This window comes from Urocitellus parryii, chromosome Y, assembly GCF_045843805.1.
Source record: "Urocitellus parryii isolate mUroPar1 chromosome Y, mUroPar1.hap1, whole genome shotgun sequence".
NCBI lineage: Eukaryota > Metazoa > Chordata > Mammalia > Rodentia > Sciuridae > Urocitellus > Urocitellus parryii.
The window spans coordinates 16,470,604-16,490,841 of NC_135548.1; the positions used below are offsets into that span (position 1 = coordinate 16,470,604).

The window sequence follows — 20,238 nt, forward strand, 5'->3', positions numbered from 1 at the left end:
GCTGCTTCCTGGAGAGGAAGGAGCAGCCAGGAGGCCGGGAGGCTGGGTCTGTGGGGAGGCCATGAAGCCAGTTCTCCCTGGAAGGAGCAGAGCTTGTTGACACCTGGCGTTAGCCCAGTGAGACCCATTTTGGAGTATTACTCTATGGAACTGTAATAGAAGCCACAATATATTTGCTTTGCTTTATTTATTTTTTTCCTTTAGTGGTGCTGGGGATGGAACCCAGGGCTTCAGGCATTCTGGGCGAGCCCTCTACCACTGAGCCTTGCCCAGCCCACATATGCATTATTTTTAGCCACTAAATTTGTGGTAGTTTGTTATAGCAACCAGGGGAACCTGGGAGGGTTGGAGAGACCTTGGGCACAGGCTCTCACCCTAGCCTTCCCATTCCCTGGGGTGGCTGGGGATCAGCAGGGAGCCTGCCTGGGTGGGTGCCTCCAAGGTATTTCCAGTTCATGCATACCTTGTACTTGAGAGTCTGGAACTTAAATCACCATGTTTGTGTGACTCACTACCTGTCCTTGGAGGAAGAAATAAATGTGTATTTAGGACCTGCAGGTTCAGGCTCTGAGCCAACAGTTTAACATTTATAACACAGTGGCCTTTGATATTGGCCTTTTTTTTTAATCCTTGTTTTACTGATGAGGAGACTGTGGTTCAGAAGGGTTAGGCAGTTATTTAAGGCCAGGAATGAGTGGCAGCAACCAATTAGAACCCAGATCAGTCTTGCAAACTGCTGTATAAAAGAAAAAGAAAAGAAAGATCAAAATACTGTATAAAACAAAAGATTTAAAAATAGATTGATTTGTGTGTGTGTATGTGCGTGTGCCTGTGTGTTTGCGATAATAGGGATGGAACCAGGGGTGCTCTACCACTAAGCTGTACCCGCCTTTTTTTGGTACTGGGGATTGAACCCAGGGGTGCCTTATCACTGAGCCACATCCCCAGCCCTGTTTTGTATTTTATTTAGAGACAAGGCCTCACTGAGTTGGTTGGTACCTCTTTTGTGCTGAGGCTGGCTTTGATTCTCCTGCCTCAGTCTCCCAAGCCGCTGGGATTACAGGTGTGCGCCACTGCGCCTGGCCCCAGTCTTTTTAATTTTTTTTTTTAATTTTGAGACATGATCTTTCCATATTGCTGAGGCTGACCTTGAACTTGTGATCCTGTTATCTCGACCTCTGGAGTCCATGAGATTCAGGTGTGTAGTACTGTGCTTGACTCATTGTATTTTTAGCTAAAAGCATAAAAGTTGGGCATATTAACAAGCTGTAATTCCCAGAACAGGATATGGCTTCATTGCCTGTGGTAAAGAGTTTGGCTCTAGGGTTGGAGAGACCTAGGTTAATGGGCCAGTTTTTCCCTTCTCCTAAGTGTGGAGAATCTGAAATGCTTGGAACTAGAAGTGTTTTAGACTTAGGATTTTTAAAATTTTGAATATCCTGGGGCTGAGACCCAAATGTAAACACAAAATTCATATACATTTGATACATCCTTGTATACATAACTCAAGGTTGTTTTGTATAGTAACTTATTTTTTTTCTTTTGAGATGGGGCCTCTGTCTTGCCCAAGCTGGTTTTGAACTTGTGGGCTCAAGCAATACTCCTGCCCCATCCTTCCACATAGTTGGAACTTCAGCTGTATGCCACCAGGCCTGGATTTTTAGAATTTTATTCTGCAACCTTATTGTTATTTTATTGTACTGGGATTGAACTCAAGGCACTTCACCACTGAGCCACACCCCAGCCTTAGTTTTTGAGACAGGGTCCTGCTGAATTGCTAGACCCTTGATATGTTGCTGAGGCTTCCTTGAACTTGCAATCCTCCTAACTCAGCCTCCCAAGCCTCTGGGATTACAGGTGTGCACCACCGTGCCTGGCTGGGATTTTCCATTTGTTGCATGGAGTTAGAGAATGTCAGGGTTTGGAGTTTGGATGTTTAGAGTACAGGTGCTCAACCTGTTCTTGTCTTCCCCAGTCCACTCCCCCCTCCCCGTGCCTCAGTTTGATCTTTTGTAAAGCAGGGGCATGGCAAGGGTACCTAGTGGGCGTGAAGCTCACAGAGGATGAAGAATCCAAATGACAGGAACTCTGCAGCCCATAGGGGAGTGGGGAGCCTCGGGCAAATTCCCATCTTGGGTGACAAGACGCTCTTTATAGGACACTGCATAGGGTCTGACAAGAGCAAGAGCTTAGGTCATTAGTGGCCATAGAGAAACCAGAGCCACCAAAAGTGGTATTGGACCCTCATAAATACACCTCAGGTTGCTGACCTTGAGTGACAGGGCTGCTGCAGGCCCTCAGTATGGTACCAGGACCAGGGTCCATTAGTTGTGAGATTCACTTTTCATGCCACTAAGAGAAATAATTCCAGGGAGGGAGGAGTTCTTACTACAGATAGTGCTGTTTATTTTTTCTTCTTTTTTTTTCCTGAGGCAGAGACTGCACTGCCACAGGTCCTCAGCACCGTGTCACCACACGGCTATCATGTCAAGGCCACAGGAACCCTTTGTCTCTCTCTACAGGTTGGTCACGCTTTGACCAGGAGAGAGCAGAAGTACCCTGACACTCCTGGGTGTCAGGGACCACTCCCCATGCCTGGAGAAGGGACAGCAGAGTTAGGGGCATCAGATTCTCCTCCACAAAACTCCCAACGGGGCCTCCCTTCCCTTGCACCGTCCAGGCCCCTGGTTGCTGGCTGGTGTGGGGGGCGTAACTCGATCCGGGTCAGCTGGTGCAGTATGAGGTAGTGTCTAACTGAGCCTCATGGTATTTTATGAAGCCCGAAATGTGATCGGTACTGTTGTCACACTTTAACGCCCCCAACAATCCCCTTGCAAATGAGTAAAACAGAGCCTCCCCAAATGCCTTCCCCCTAACATCAAGGAAAATCCATGGAACCCAGCAGGGGCTGAGCCATGTGACCCCTGAGGTGTTTTTCCAGTGCACTGGGGAATGTGCTGTTGGTCTTGTGTTCTCTGCAGCCTGTCTGTAAAGTCAGTGCTCTTCTAAAACGCAAACTCACCAGCACGTGTGGCCTGCTGGGCCTAAGGTCCTTCTAGTTACATGAAGGCTATGAGTCAGAGATCTCCAATCAGATGCCAAGGGGCCAGGTAACAGGTGAATCAAGCCCAGCAGAGACTGTGGGGACCTGAAAGTAGATGCCCCACAGCTCAGCTCCAAAGGACAGTGCGGATACGGGGATGTGGGAGAGAGCTGGACAGTCAGAGCTCCCCAAAGCTGACCTGTTGCCCATCATTCCAAAGACATGTTTTGCAACCCAGGGCAGGCTAAATGAGGAGTTCTCTGCTCCTCCCTGACTGAACTTACCACCAGGGTAAGTATCCCTCTAGAGCTGTGCTGCCCATAGAATTTTCTTTGATGGTAGAAATGAATGTGTGCATAATCCAGTACAGAACTCCCTGGGTACAGGTGGCCACTGAGCACTCGAAGAGGACTAAGGAAAGACAGGAGGCCATGGGGCCCGTGGGTGGTGGAAACAGCAGGCCTGGGACACAGTGTTCAGTCGGTGATGGTCACAGACTTTGGGACCCAGAGGGTGGCCTCCAGAAGCTAACACTGGGAGAACACAGGGTTCTTGGAGGCAAAGGCAGGAAAGCATCCAAGCAGAGGGGACAGTGAGGCAAAGGCCTCCACCTCATCATGGCCAGGGCCGCCATTTTTCCTGGAGGATGGGAGGCTGGGGTGGCTAGGTTTGCACCTACAGCCCCCAGTGTCACACACTTCACCCGCAGTCCCCTCTTCCTTGCAAAACTGTCCCAATTTGGGAGATAAATTTTCTGCTCGAACTCCCTCAGGGCCAACCAGCTGCCTAATAGGAAACTAGAGAGAGAGAGGAGACCCCACAGGAGCACTTCTTACCCCCAGTGGCAAAGCCCAGCCTCAGGCTCCAACATGGGCTCCCGGCCCAGCTCACCCACCCCTGTGGCTAGAGGAGCCGGCTCTGCAAGCTGCCATCACATTCACCAGGCCTGTTTCTTCTTTCTGTTCTCCAAATTCCCCGTAGGATTGTGACCAGATCCACGTTGACGACGTCTCATCAGATGACAATGGACAAGATTTAAGGTGGGAATCTGGGGAGTCAGAAATGTCTATCAGTTGATTCTCAGGAGGGGAGGGCTAGTCACGTGGACCAGAGGCGCCCGTCACTAGCCAGATCTGGAACCTGAGCCCCTCTGAACTCAAAGCACAACCCTGCCCCCCTCTGTAGCATCTTCTGTCACCTCTTCTGTAACCTCTGACCTCAGGCTCTGCTGTGTCACTCACTCTCCATCCCAGTTTACTGGAGTTGTGGGTGCATACCATAAAAACTCACCCCTGCTCCCCACCCTGAATCATTCCCATCAAGAGTTTGATCCACGTCCCTTTGGAGACTTCATGACATTCATTAGCTGGCATGTATTTTTAATACAAAAAAAATTGATGCAGTCAATACTCAAGAAACACTTCCTGAACAAGTAAGTGGTGAGTCTGGTTTTCAGGGGAAAACACTCCTAAAACAGTTTCTGGAAATCTGGTAACTGGCTGCCTGATTAAAACGAGGCAGCTTTCAGAGGAGTGAGATAGAAATGTCCCAAGCCTGCCCCTGGGGAGACGTGAACCACAGCTCCTCTGTGCCAACCCCAAATCATCACAGCTCAGCACCTCCAAGCCATCCTGGATACGGTGAGCAGGTTTTGGTTATGGGTGTGGGCGTCTCCCCACCCACACCTGAACTAGACCGGAGTCCCTGCCGGGCACTCTGCCAGTCTCTCCAAAGCCCAGCACAATTAGAAGTAATCTGATCGGCCATCCAGAACATCCATCTGTCCCCAGGCTGGTGAGGAGCAACGCCATCCTGCAGGCCGATTCCTGGTGTAAATAAGGCCAGATCAGAGTTAATGGGTCATTTCTGTGAAGTCATCTCTGGGAGCCAGGCTCCCTCTCAAGGCAGCGAGACACCAGGGTCCAGGGTTAGTGCTTCCTCTGCAGCTGCTGGGAGCCCACCTCGGGCTGCGCTGTCTGGTATCTTGTGCCAGAAATCCATCATCTGAGGGTGTTTCCCCAAGTCAAATTCCCCATTTAGTCATTCAGGAAATATTCACTATATTGAGCCTACTATAGGCTCAGCACCAAGCATCAAATGTCTTTTTTTTTTTTTTTGGTGGGTACAGGGGTTCGGTTGTCAGTAAGACTCAACCTCAGGGCCCTTGTTCAGTGCCTGCCCTGCTTTCAATGCTTCCTGTGGGTTAACCCCTGGCATCTTTGAGGCAGCCCTAAGAGACTCTCCTGTCACCCCCTGTCATAGTTGAGGAACTTGAGGCACAGAGAGATCAAGACACCTGCCCAAGCTCACATAGCTGGTGAAAGGCAGGATCCAAACCCGAGCAGCCCAGCTCCAGAGCGCCACTCTTACTGACCCCTCGGTCCCCCTGGGCACCCCACCCCACCCTCCTTAATGGGACTCTATCTCTGGACATCTACCCTGAACCTGAATGGGAACCCTATAACACCTCAGTTGTCAGAGATCCTGTGTTAATCAGCTATTCATCATCATGGAAAATTACCTGAGATAAAAATTATGAGAAGGAGGGGTTTCAGATGTTTTAGCTCATGGCTCACTTAGCCCTGTGGCTTTGGACCTGGGCAGAAGTCCACATCACAGTGGAGCATGTGGCAGAGGAGGCTGCTCACCTCATGGAGGTGGGGAAGCAGAGAGACAGGAAGGGTTTGGCGTCCCAATGTTCCCTTCAAGGGCACCCCCAATGACCTAACATCCTTCTACTAAGTCTCCACCCTCTGCCCCAGTAACACCAACTGGATGGCAGGCAGGTCTTTAACATGTGGCCTTTGAGGGACATCCCAGATTCAAACTATAGCATACCCCCAACTGAAGCCCTTTGCATGACTCAGATTGGATTCATTCAGGGATATTCTTCTTGTTCTAATTCATCTTTTTATCTTGTTTTGTTTTTTATTGGTTCTTTTAGCTATACATGACATTAGAATTCATTTTGATGTAATTGTAAAAGCATGGGATATCTTCTATTTAGGACCCTGTTCTTCCTGCTCTTATGGATGTACATGATGGTAGGATTCAATATGATGTATTCATATAAGTACATAGGAAAATTGATTTGGATTCAAAACAATTCTTTCCCTTTCCTATCCCCCCTCCCTTCCTTTCATTCTCCTTTGTCTAATCTATTCTTCCCCTCTCCTGGCTTATTGCAGGTTAACTTTCACATATCAGTGAAAACATTCAACCTTTGTTTTTGGGGACTGGCTTTTTTCACTTAGCATGATAGTCTCCAGGTCCACCCATTCACTGGCAAATGTCATAAAGTCCTTTTCTTTATGGCTGAGTAATACTCCATTGTGTATATATACCATAAGTTCTTTATCCATTCATCTGTTGAAGGGCACTTAGGTTGGTTCCATAGTTTAGCTATTGTGTATTGAGCTGCCATAAACATGGATGTCGCTGCATCACTGTAGTATGCTGATTTTAAGTCCTTTGGATATACCCAAAGGAGTAGTGGGAAAACTGGGTCAAATGAAAGTATCCTCTTTGGAGTAATTCTCCAAGCATTTGGAAGGCTTAATTAAGCACTGATTTTTGGATCCATCTATGGAGCGTCTAATTCAGCAGGTATGGAGTGAGCCCAGAGTATGAATTTCTAACAATTTCCCAGGTGTTAAGACTGCTGGGCCATGACACTACATTTTGAGAACCATTGGATTAAAGCAGTATTTTTCAAACTTTAATAAGCACAAACATCCTTGAATATCCTGTTGCAATACAGATTCTGATGCAGTAGGTCTGAGGTAGGACCTTAAGGTATACATTTTTAATACTCTCTGGTTGATCCTGATGCTTCAGTTTCAGGGACCACATTTTGAGTGGTATATTAATCAACTTTTCATCATTATGACAAAATACCTGAGAAAATCAACTTGTAAGGAGGAAAAAAATATTTCAGTTCATGGTTTCAGAAGTTTTAGTCTCTGATTGATTGACTCCAGTGCTCTTGGGTCTACAACAAGACAGCGCATCATGGCTGGAATATGTGGTGGAGGAAACTGTTCAATTCATGAGAGCTGAGAGGAAAAGAGAAAGAAAAGAGCTGAGATCCCAATAGTCCCTTTGAGGGCAGGTCTCCAGTGACCTAACACACTTCCACTTCCCCCACCTCCTAGAGGCTCCACCACCTCTCAATAGCCCGCAGACTGGCGATCAGACCTTCACTTAGTATATGGGACATTTAGGATCCAAACCATAACAAATGGCAAAGCTTAAAAGTTCTTGTCTCCTTAGTATTTCTTATTACCTATGCCTACTTCTTATTAAAGTGATGCTGAGCAATTCAGAGAAGCCAACACTGAACCCATTACAGGTTCCAAGGGCTGTTATGGAGTGACCATTTGGTAGCATTGCCCTCTGGGTGACAGGAGGAGAAGGTGGAGATTCTGAGATAGAGAACCGAGATGGGATGGCAGGAATGGTCTGTGGTCAGAGGAGGCTCCAGCATACCTTAGCATGAGACTGAGGTGGAATGTCCTGTACTGGCACCAGCTTGCTTAGAAAAGAAAGAAAAGTATTCTAAAATTGGCCTTTCTTCTCTTGGGAAAGTCAGATTGTTTCCTAAGGGCCACAAGTCTGAGGAAGATTGGGGAAGGGGGAGAGGGGGCAAGTCCTTCCATACACCATTACCTTCTATGATGCATGACTTTTCCCCTGGGGCTTTGTTCAAAGCCAGCACTCTGAGTCCTGGCCCAGGCCCAAACTGTCTGGGAGCCTGGAAAGCATGTCTGATAGGGAGTGCACCGGGAACCAGCCCCTCGGTTGGGTTCCCAGCACCAGCTCTGGAGATCTAATTATAACATTCTCTTGTTATCAGGTTGTACATAAATTTCTCAAAACACTTCATTAATTTGTTCATTTCTCTCATCAACAAATATTTATTGGGTATGTGCAATGTGCACAGCGTTGCATTTTGCCCCTGAGGAAGGAGACAAGAACCGAAAAGCTACATTGGTCATTTAACTGCAGGAAAGAGGCAAATGACTGCCTGGCACTCCCAAAGCCCATGTGCTCTTTCCCCACCTCTTTCTAAGTAGGAAGGCCCCAGGGAAGTGCCTTTCCCAACTTACAGAGGAGCATCCAAGGTCACAGGACACAAATAGTGAACCCCAGAACCAGTACTGCAATTCAGGGCTCATCCTGTCAAAGTACAAGCAGGGATCTATCACCATCTCTCAGACCCCAACAAGACCACACAGGTTCAGAAGAGGCATTGAAGAACTGAAGTGAGATGAAGTAAGAGCCATGCTGATGAGGGCCAGCAGACCTCAACTAATCCGCCGGGACAGCTCTCAGGACTACTGTATTCAGGTGGTTCTTACCACGGAGTGCACAGGGTAGGGAGATGTGACCCCAACCAGAGAAACAGAGAGAGGACTTGGAGTTTGTATCCAGCTCAATGGACCTCTGTTATTCTGATGACAGGTAGAAAAAACACAATACCAGGGGGTCCTCCAAACAGAGTAGCTGTTTCTTCCTGGCAGAAACCTAATCCAGAAGTGTGGCTTCTGACAAAAGGCCCATGTTGGTACGGAAGCTTGTTGAAAAAGCCTGCAGTGTAGACTTGACAGTCAGGTAGACCAGAACAAGTGTTCTCCCCACATCTGGGCTGATCCTGGAGGGTTGAGAGTCATCATGGGCTTTTGAAAACAACTCACCTGACTTCATCTTCTGAGATTCTGACAGAAGTCTGAGTTAGGGCCCAGACTAAATAGGTGTTTCTGCTACTCATTCAGAACAGAACCACAGGGTGGTGATGTATGGTGTGGAAGTAGCTCTCTGCTGCCAGAATTCCCCCCATCATTAGCCCTTTCCCCCAGCCCAAGTTTATTTTTATTTTTAAGTTTTGGTCTATGAAGGAATTTTTCAAATATTCAGAAAATGATCCATATACCTACTGCCAAGATTTTACAGATGTTTTTGCACCTTGACACATTTGTTCTGGATGTTTTTTCCCAGAAATAAATTTACAAAATGCACAAAAATGTGTCTGTACACACCGTTCCTCTCTCTGCCCTCCCTCCTCAGAGCAAATAACTCTGCTGACATCAGTGCCCATTCTTTTCAGCATGGCCTCTACTTTTTTTACAAAGGCATGGGCCTGTTTATAAAGCCTGTGTGGTTGATATCCTAGTGCACCTTACACTTTACACTCATTATTTTAACTTTGAGGTGTTACCAACATTGATGCATTTTGATCTACTCTGTTTACCTTAACTGCTATTGAGAGGTTGCCAAGCCCCTGGATTTGGAGTGCCAGCTGAGGTCTAGGCTAAGGATTAGCCTCATCACTCCGGACTCTGTCACCTAGGGCTTGGATCAGGTGCTTCCAGGTTTCAGGACTGAGTTATAATCAGCCAACTCCCTGGGTTGCTGTTGCCACAGGAATCCACAACATTTGTCCAGTGATATGAATCAGAAAAGCTACTCACCTTGTACCATCTTAGGAGAACAGATCCTTCAATGAGCAATTAGAAAATTCTCGGCCTGTGCTCTCTGGACTTCCCTTGCTTTTTGGCTACCATCTTCGGAAAGGAGCAACCACCTAGATCCACTAGAGCCTGGGGACTGCCAGGATATGGTCTTTGCTTCTTCAGAATTTTCATTTCACCTTTTTCTTTGAAAAGTAAGGATCAGACACTCTGAGCCCCTGTTTACTCTAGCAATCCTTTCAGAATGGTCACAGATCAAAGTTCAACCCTGAGTATGCCACAGCAACTTTGGCAGAAGAAACCTTAGTGTTTCTATTATGCCTGATTTATCTGTTGGAAATCCCATCTCTTATCCCCTTTTCCCCTGTAAAGCTGGGGATGCCTCCAGGTCAGAACCTCACCTTTTCACTATAATTCCTCACTTCTCTGAGAGCTGGCAGACTGATGAGTAGTGTGAGAGTCACACAAGGACAGGGGTGGGAACACAGGGAATTGCATCAGGTGGGGATTTAAACCATGCCCTTCTCATAGTGAATGTCCACACCATCACAGGGAGCAGGAGGTTTTCAGGGTTCACTGGGGGGGGGGCTTGGAGGGAGAATCAAATGGCAGGAGCACAAATAAGAGCAGACAGTCCTCATGAGACTTTCTGGGCAGACACACCAGCTGTTGGGATGAGCATCAAGGGAGGGACAGGAAAGGGTAGTGAAGCCAAGATGATGGGGGACAGGTTGTAAGGACCCTCTACTCAGCCTGAGAAGGAGGGCAGAGGACCAGGGACAGCAGCACAGTGAGGCAAGACCCAGCCTGAGCCTCAACTGCTACTGCGTGCACACCTTGAGGGTCCAAGATGGAGCATGAGGGGTGAGGGAGTCACACCATGTGCTATAAGCAGACTCGCCAGAGCCCCTGGACCTCAGCATGTGAGAAAGCTCATGAGCAAGACTTAGTTCCAGGGATCGGGGAAGATGTCTTCTGCTAACTCCAAGCAGAATTCCATAAAACTAGAAGATGAGGGACATACTTAAAATCTTGGTAATAATGACAGTAGTTTACCATTTACCTTATTCTTTTAGCAATATGAATTCATGAGGTTTGCAAAAATCCCTAGGATTGAAGCAACATAGTGGACATTTAAAAAAAATAGAAGTGTATGCACAGAGGTGTTAAAAGGGCTTTAATCAGCTCCATAATAAGCCAGGGCTACAATTCAACCTTCAGATGACAAAACCAAGGGGATCTCTGCTGTGCCACACTGTCCCTCCTCCCGATAGTAAGCAGTACCCAAACACTGACAGCAGTGAGGTTAGAAGAAAGTGGTCCTGACCTACATTTCTCTTTGCAAAATAGCCTTTGAGATGACTCTGCAAGAGAGTGAGGAAAAGGGTACATTCAAGGGAGGATGCCTCTAGCTTAGGCACTTAGTTGTATTTTCACACACAGTACAGCAGAGCCCTAAATAAATTGTGTAAAAATGAGCAATCCAAGTATGCTTGGAGAGGGAGCTGGGTCTGGAGATATGAGGAACAAGCAGAACCAAAATCACCTGATCTGTGGTGTGGCCTGGACCACCACATCATCAGGGTTGAACTGATTCTAAACCCAGCCACACCCCACCTTCACCATCTTTACACCTCTTGGCCCATCATGTATTTTGACCATCCTTTGTCCCAACTATTGACATTGACCAGTGTCCTGGAAAGCCCTGTCCCTCAATGAAGCATGCACTTTCTGAGTGATGTGTCCTTTGAGCATTGTTGGCTAAATTAAGTCCTTGGTTTAGATGGTATCTGTTGCTATCTTTAAATCTTTCTCTAAACAAGAAAAACTCCATTCCTAATGTTAAAGTTGTCCTTCTCTTGACCTTGGAGAAGGGGAGTTGATATTATTTGTGTTGCTATCTTGCAAGGAATTCAAAAGCCCACAAGCATTCTTCAGATTGTAGAATGAATGCAAACAAAAGAAATCCCAGGCCCCTCTGTCCATCTTCTACATATTGTGCCTTTCTGCTCCTTGTTCTACTTCGTTGCACAATAAACAGCTAAGCAAGCATCCTGTCATTGGGTCGTGTGAGGTTCCATCTGTCCTTGCCTCCATCCTGTCCCATCACACCTTCAGGGGTGCAGTGCATGAGCTCACAGGAGGGAGCTGCGAAGGCAGGCACAGCTCAGAAGTGGCCTTGAGGAATAGTTCTGGGCTGTGGTGAAACGGAGCACAGGTCTCGCACAGGATCCAGATACCCTGCTCCACTGGTCACTGTGGCTCCAGGGAAAATAAGAGTGCCTGTGTCACATAGTTCAGATGTTCAAATTTAGAAGAGAAGGAGCCAGGGAGGGAAGATGGGAGTATGACCAGGCCTTCCCAGGTATCAGAGGGTTCCTTGGACACCCTCACCTCTCTCCTTCCCAAAATGAAGTCCTTGGAAATGTATTCTATGCATATGTGGAGGGGATGGGGCATGAACCCTGAACCCCAGGACAAGAACAGCCTCTTGGGCTTGTAAGTCCCAATGCCAAGCACTCTGCAGGCAACCACCCCCCCATCCCCGCCCCTCTAATGCACAACCCCTGGGGAGTCTCTCTAGGAAATAGTGCCATCTGGAGGAAACTGCGCAGCCTTCCCCTTTTCCAGGCCTCATGCCAAGTATCCAGGGGCATTTCAAAATGACTGAAGGGTCTGGCCTTGAGGTGTTTGGTGCCCTCTTGACTGACCACAGCTTGCTATCACCCCTTAAGGATGTGGAAATCCAGGGGTACCTCCATGGATTTTGAGGTGAGGCTATGCATGTCTGGTGCCAGCCTTTGACTTATACCATAATAGATCCCCCCTCTATGCCTTGGCCAAAGCTGTGCCCTTGGCCTGGCATGTTGTCCCTGCCCCTATCTGGGCCCTTTTTACCCATCTACAGTCATAGTAGAGGAGCTCAGTAAATATCTTTTGAATGAAAAAAAAAATCTACCTCAGTACTGCTGTGGAACGATGGGAAATGGTGTGTCAGTTGTGAAATGCCACACTGATACTAGTGGGTGCCATTTGGAATATAGTGAGCATTTACCCCTCTCCTTTCCCATCTTCCATAACAAGAAACTGGTTCTCTCCCTCTCTCCTCTTTGGAAAATTATTCCTGCTAAACATGGGCACCTCTGACAGCAGAACCCCCAATTACCAGCCTCTCCAGTAATAAAATGCATGCCAGCTGCTTCCTGTTTTCCCCTTTTGTAAGAAGATCGCCTCTGCCAGAACCTCTCAAGGCCATGCCTCTGATGCCTCCTCAGGCCAACCACAGCATGGCCCTCTCCAGTTCTCTCTCTCTGCTCCAGTGAGCAGCCCAGGGCCACTCTGAGCAGGCTGGCTTGCAAGGCTGCGGCTGGGCTAGGAGCAGGCAGAAGACATGGTGACACAGAACAAGGATGCCTGTTTGATGGGTCCTGATGGAAGACCCACGTCTGACCCCAGAATTAACCCTCAGCCATCACTGAAACTTTATCTTTCTGGTCTTCCACTTCCTCATGGGTAAAATGAGAAGCTTGGGTTAGAGGATTTCTAAGGCTTTTCTAGTGCTATGGTATTTGGAAGGATCCAGCCAATCCAGGCAGGCTGATGTGTCTGTTCCATGATCATCTTCTTCAGAGAGGCAGAGGGAAAGTCAGGACTCGTTACCCAGAGCAAAGGTGGAGCACCAACCCTCAAAATCCTACTGTGTCCTACTCTGCAGTAACTGCTTCAAGTTGCTTTAATGTCATCCTGGTAGCAAACATTAGACCAGTATTGTCATTTCCAATTAAAAACGATGGGATCTCTTTGATTTGAAGTGGTTAGCCTCATGAGAGGGAGGGAGGATTACTTGTAAATGCCAGTCTTTCTGACTCCAAAGCCCAGGCTGACAGGTGACCAAGGAAGTGCCCCGTAAGGAACTGCAGACACCGTGGCGTCACGCGTGTTTTCTGCCCAGTTGGCAGTCATTTCCTTTACTCATGCACTGCCTCATTTAATATCCACAAGCACACACCTGGGGATTGCAGGTGGCCCCCTGCTGACAAGGAGAAGACTGACTTTCCTACAGTCACTTGGCTGGTAAATGAGAGGGCTGGGACTGAAATCCTGATATCCAAATCACCACAGTTGTAAAAGAAGCAACTCCAAGCACTGGCTGCTGTCTCCAACTCCCCAATTCACAGCCAGTGCCACTGAGGCATGAGGACCATTCCAATAAAGATGGTGAGCAGCCTCCTCCCACCACCAGCCCACAGTTTCTTCCCACTTCCTCCTGCCCACCCCTCATGTTAAACCAGCAAGTCAAAGTCCTCCCTGAGGCCCACGTGGCCCTGTCTAATCAACCCCCGACACTCTCCTCTCATCTTGCACTGGGATTCAGTGTCTGAGAGGCCATCTCTGCTCACAGTTAAAAATCTCTGAACTCCATGCCCTTGACTTTGGCTGGAGCATGGCTCCACCACTATGGCCAGGGCTCCTCCAGTGATTCAGGGGGGCAGTTCCCTGGTGGGCTTCAGATTTATGGCCCTGAATGTCTGCTCACTTTTGTTCCTGAGCTGTCTCAACCTCAGCCTCCTCCTGTGTTACTAGGCAGATACAGTGATAGTATCCACCCTACATAGTTACTCTGAGGATTAAATGAAATATGTCCATATTTTAGTCAGCTTTTTAAAAGAATCCAAACAGAACAACTGTAAAGGAGGATATGTTTATTTGGGGGTTCTTAGTTTCAGTGGTCTTAATCGATAGAAAACGGACTCCATTCTTTGGGGCTTGAGGTGAGGAAGAACATCATGGCAGAAGAGTTATGGCAGAGTGAAGCAGCTCACATGATAACCCGGAAGCAGAGAGAGAGGTCTCCATTTGCTAGATACAAATGCCTGAAAGCCACACCCCCAGTGCCCACCTGTCCCAGCCACACTCTAGTACTTGCCTTACCACTCAGTTAATCCCTATCAGGGGATTAAATCACTGATTGTGTTAAGACTTTCACAACCCAATCATTTCTCCTCTGAACCTTCTTACATTTTCTCTCATGTGAGCTTTTGGGGGACACCTCACATCCGAACCATGACAGTACTTATATTATTATTATCATTAGTAATGGATTGTTAATAGATTTAAAATAAATTGTTAATAGATTTAAACTAAAGTGAAAATGAAGTGTCTGATAAGAATATACAACATGTGTTCATTCTACCCATTTCTGTGTTTAGCTACATTAAAATTCTCACATGCAAAGGTGGCATTATTCCTCTATTCCAACACTTATCACAATCCAATGTATACAGAAGACACTATAAATGTCTTATGAAACAGAGGAAATAGAATCAAAGAAAAGGAAGATAAAATTTTTAAATGTGTTTGTCTGCCTGATAGATTAAAATGATCCTTTGACAAATAATAACATTGTCATCACAATCTATTAGTGACACCATATACATCAATAACTATGCCTTCTACAAAGGCACTATGAAAAAGGAAAGAAATCCTCTCTCCCCAGCTGGTCTAAGGATCTAGATTCAGAGAATCAGATCTTTGATCCAACTGGCTCCATGATCCAAGTTTCCAATTTAGCCCTGGGCCTCTTAACGTAAGTGTTTCTTTTACCTGTAGAAAGAAAGGGCCCCCCCTTACTCCTGTGGCCCATCTCCATCATTGCATTTCCTATGTTCCTGGGTTAAGGCACCTGAGATTGGAAAAGGGCGGACAGAAGAAATGGCACTGCAAGCCAGTGCTCAGAAGAGTAAGGCCCTCACACCTGCCGCCTTAGTGGAAACACCTGAGGACAGCCAACAAAATATCCGCTCTTAGGAACCATCACCCCACACCCACCATCACTGCCTGAGTCTTCCTTCCTTCTGAGCTCATTCCCCAGAGGCATAGAGTCAAGGTGACAATAACAAAAGCAGTAACCAGGGTTAGGAAAACAGTTCATGAAGCTCATGCAGAGATGACTTGACTTGGTCCTCTTTCCTCTCTCTGAATGCAATCACTTCATTAGTGCAATAGGAAATAAGATTTTCTCAACCTCACTTAGGGATGAGCAAATAGACTCAAGGAGGAAAAACAATCTCTACAAGGAAGCAAAGAGGCAGGACCTAAACCCAGATATTTTTTCCCTCTAAATTTAAAGTCATATGTCTCTATAAGAGCAATGAAGCATATTAAGTGGGGACACCTCCCAGATTGGATCTCCAGCAGCCAGGAGAGGTCTTGGAACCCGCCAAGAGCACTACAAACCTATAGGGTAAAAACAATAACACCCCAGACCCACAGAGCTGGAAAGGAAGACACACAAGCAACATGAAAAGACAAGGGAAGAAAGTGCCCCAAACCCATCAAGACACCACATCATTAGAATCACTGGCAGCCACAGCAGGAGAAATGACAGAGAAGGAGTTCAGGATGTATATGGTTAAAATGTTCTGTGAACTCAAGGAAGATATAAGAGAGCAAATACAGGCATGAAAGATCACTTTGACAAGGAGCTACATAAACAAATCCAGGAAGCAAAAGATCACCTCAACAGGGAGATAGAGGTTCCAAAAAACAAACAAACAAACAAACAAAAGTCCTTGAAATGAAAGAAACAATAAACCAAATTAAAAGCTCAAACTGAAAGCATCACCAACAGAGTAGACCACTTGGAAGACAGGACATCAGACAATGAAGACAAAATCTATAATCTTGAAAAGCACATAGACCACACAGTGATAATGATAAGAAACCAGGATCACAGCATTCAAAAAATATGGATAGCATAAAAAGACCAAATTTAAGAGTTACTGGGATAGAGGAAGGCATAGAGGTCCAAGATCTAGCTTTCGCCTTTTAGTCTTCATTGTGGCTTCAAATCCCAATGCAGTGAGTTGTGTTCTCAGAGCAAATGAGTGTCAATCAATAAGTTGTCAAAACTGGGCTCCATTTCTGTCTTTACCTCCTTCATCTATTTTGTTTTAATATCATTTATTATTTGATTGTTAGGCAATAACATCTTATTTATAGTCCCTATTTTCTTCGATTTCTCTTATTTGCATTTCCTTTGATTTACAGGCTTTTTACAAGTTTTCATGAGGAATAAAACAAAAACTGACTTTTGAAAGACCTCCCGGAGAGCAAGAGGGAAAAACAGATAGCAAACCAACCTCTCTATTTCAAAAACTTCTCAAGATTTTTGTGGTGAATAATCCATTTCCAGAATCAAATACATTATGATTTGAGATGACATAAGAATGGAAAGAAGTTATTTGGGGGTTTGTCTAACCTAGGGTTCAAGTTAACAGTGGTTTGGAAATCAGTTCTGAAAAGTGGGAAGTTTAGACTCTCCCCCCTTGAGGTTTGCTTTTTTCTTTTTAATCAAGATAAGGCATACATTACAATTTAGAAGAGTTTGTATTCTATAGCAGGGGTCAGCAAACTTATTTCTGTAAAAGACCAGATAGTAAATATTTTAGGCTTCTGGGCCATGTGATCTCTGTGAGAATGACCCAAGTCTGCATCATTAACACAAAATCAGCTGCACTGGTACAAATGATTGTGACTGTTCCAATAAAACTTTATTTACAAAAGCAGGCAACCAACCCATGGGCCATAGTTTGCTGACTCCTGAGCTACAGAATGACAATAAATGAAAATCAAAAAGACTTGCATCTTAGACCAGTGTGGTGGGCCACGCCTGTAATCCCAGCAGCTCAGGAGGCTGAGGCAGGTGAGTTACAAGCTCAAAGCCAGCCTCAACAACTTAGTGAGGCCCTAAGCAACTCAGTGAGACCCTGACTCTAAATAAAATACAAAAAAAATGTATATGGCTCAGTGGTTAAATATCCCTGGGCTCAGTCCCAGGTACCAAAAAAAAAAAAAAAAAATGGAGGGGGCTGGCATCCTGAGAGGCTGTCCCGTTGTCCAGATTTACCACCTTTAATGGTTGTATTCCACATTGTTTGGGTGGTTACAGCCATCATTCTAGATTATATGCTTGCAGTTCTATTTCTTGATTTATTCCTTTTACATGGTATCTACTGAGTCTTCCTTATGAAACACTGCCACAGTCCGGCTGCAGCAGAATAGCCGGGGGGTGACGAATAACTTCTGTAGATTGATACAGCAGGAATGGAAGCTGTTTATTGTAGGACAACAGAGCTATTTATATATTTTGCAAGTTTATCTTAATTAGCATAAACTAGATACATCAGTCAACCAATAAGAAATCTCCACACTTAATGGCTCACTTTTGTTACTTCTCAAACCACTCCCTCTGGCATTTTGCCAGGCACCGTCCAGACTTGTTTACGAACTCTAACATTCCCCTGGCAAAATACCACGTGTTATTTTGACTTGTTTACAGACTCTAACAAAACACGAGATAATTGCCAGACTCTCATTTTCACCTCCCTCTACGACTCCCCAAGATTGGTCTCTTTAGATGCCTGTATTTATAGTGTTTCCGTGTCCCTGTGTACTTCTGTTGTTTCTTTTCCCATTACCAGGTGATGTGACAGAGGGATCTTGTTATTCCTTCATCTCCCTCCATCCTCCCCTGACTACTGCTAGCGCCATTGTTATTTTCACAATACCATGTTATAATGTTTGCCCTGTTTTGTAAATTAATTAGGTCTTTGGCGTTCTGCCAGAAGTTGGTTCTAAAAATTGCAAACCAAGAAACAGCATTCACAATATTTTAATTATGTAAATATTAGTCATGGCAGAACTAAGTAGTACGATTGGAGAAATAAGTATAATCCACTGGCAGTAAATCTCTCTCCACAGAGAATGTTCCAAACATTTCGAGCCACGCAAATGCTCCAGCACATACTCAAGATCATGTCCTATTTTAGCTTTCTGTCTTATCCTATCAATAACCTTCAAGAACTCTCTTTCTGTGCTTCACTTTTTAGGTCACCCTGCTGTTCCACAGAAGCAAAGCCCTGAACAACCCTCGGAGACTTCCACTTCTCAGGTTCTCCTGTCCCTGGGAACCATCGGAGCTTGTCTTGGTTCTCCCCCTAGATGCCGTTGGCGTTCCTCAAGTTTGTCTTGGTTGTCTGTCTTCATGGAACAAAATCAGACTGACTGATCTGAGGAGTGTGCCGTGGGTTCCTCTGCATGTGTGTAGCCTTTTAATCCCAAACTCCTTTTCTAAAATAGGAAGACCAAGTCCATGGAGCAGTAGGCTCAATTGTAGGGTGGATAGACCACACACAGCTACTCTCTCCCATACCCTCAAAGCCCCAATAGAGCTGTTACTCTGGAACGGCACACCAATACCCACAGGGGGACCTGGCCCTAACCCACCCACCATGCCATGTCTTTAGAGGGCAGCCCACCTACTTTGGTACTGTTCAGCCTTGGAACTGAGGTAGCTGCCTCGCGAAGCTGCAGGTGCTCAAAGACCTTCATTGAACTAGTCTAATTTCAGTCCCTGTTCTTGTAGAACCCAGGACCAATACTCTGTCTCCAGGTGAGTTTTCTCTCTTGCATGTTCTAAGATGTAGCTTGCTATGCTATAGGAAGTTCAGCAATGTCATCCCATCCACTTTCCACCTTCCAGAATTACATCAAAATCTGGCCAGTTGCTGGTTCCCTCTGCTGGCCTCAGCTCTCCTGTGGAATTATTCCATCTTAGACTCCATTCTGCAGCCTTCTTATTAGAATCCTGGGGAGGAGGCCGTCTATCTGAGCCTGCTTTTGTTTTTCTAAACCATCAGCGGGCAACCTAGCACACCTAAAGCTGTGGGGTACCTTCTCCTACTGATTGAGATACATCAGATAGTTTTACCTTTGGCAAAAACTTAAACCAAGTAACTCATACAAATACACACTATGAATAATCTTAGACAATTTTGCAGAAAACAATGACGTGTATTTTTCCATGGGTTGAAAACAAAGAATTGTACATTTTTTTAAGAGAGAGTGAGAGAGAATTTTTTGATTTTTTAATTTTCAGTGGACACAACATGTTTGTTTGTCTGTGGTGCTGAGGATCGAACCTGGGCCTCACGCATGCCAGGCGAGCGCGCTACCGCTTGAGCCACATCCCCAGCCCGAATTGTACATTTTTTAAAAAAGAGATTTGGGGCTAGGAATACAGCTCAGTAGTAGATCAAATGCTTAACATGCTCAAGACCCTGGGTTTGATCCCCAATATGAAAATAAAATTTAAAAGAGATTTTCTAGCTTGAAAAGTTCTCCCAGACAGGATTTTAACCGATATCTCCTTCTTCCCCGAAGAGAAAATTACTGGACACATTTCTTCATATCTCGAGGTTTTTGAAAAATATGATTAATCCATCAGGCAGCATTGTTTTCTTCCTTATTTCTGTGTATTGATATTATTGATCCTTTCAACAGCCTGGGAAGCTTAGAGCAATGCCAACAGCCCAAGCTGTACCAAGCTAGGAGTGAGCTGACTCACTCCTGGAGCTTCGAATCCAACACACACTGGTTCAAGTGATCCCAGGCCTGTTCCCAGAAGAGTCTCTGGGGACTCTCTTTAAGCATCAATCATTTGATGATGGAGTTGTGTTTTCTGAGTCAGACCTGTCAGCCTGAAGGATTGTCCCTTGGGAGAACAGTCCTCAGCATCTCCCTGCAAGTGATAAGTCCCCTTCAAAATGCTTGCAGGGGAAGGAGAAGGAGAAGGAGAAGCTGAGTTCGAGGGGCTGGGCATGAAGCACAGAAATAATAGATGTGAGTCACTGGTTCCAGGAACTGAATATTCTCGATGAAGAA

The 20,238-nt window shown here is 45.9% G+C and overlaps 1 pseudogene; it reads right to left on the reverse strand.

The window, feature by feature from the left end:
- Window positions 1-4,648: 4,648 nt before the first annotated feature.
- LOC144250946 (metabotropic glutamate receptor 5-like) overlaps window positions 4,649-20,238 on the reverse strand; it is a 103,005-nt pseudogene continuing 87,415 nt past the window's right edge.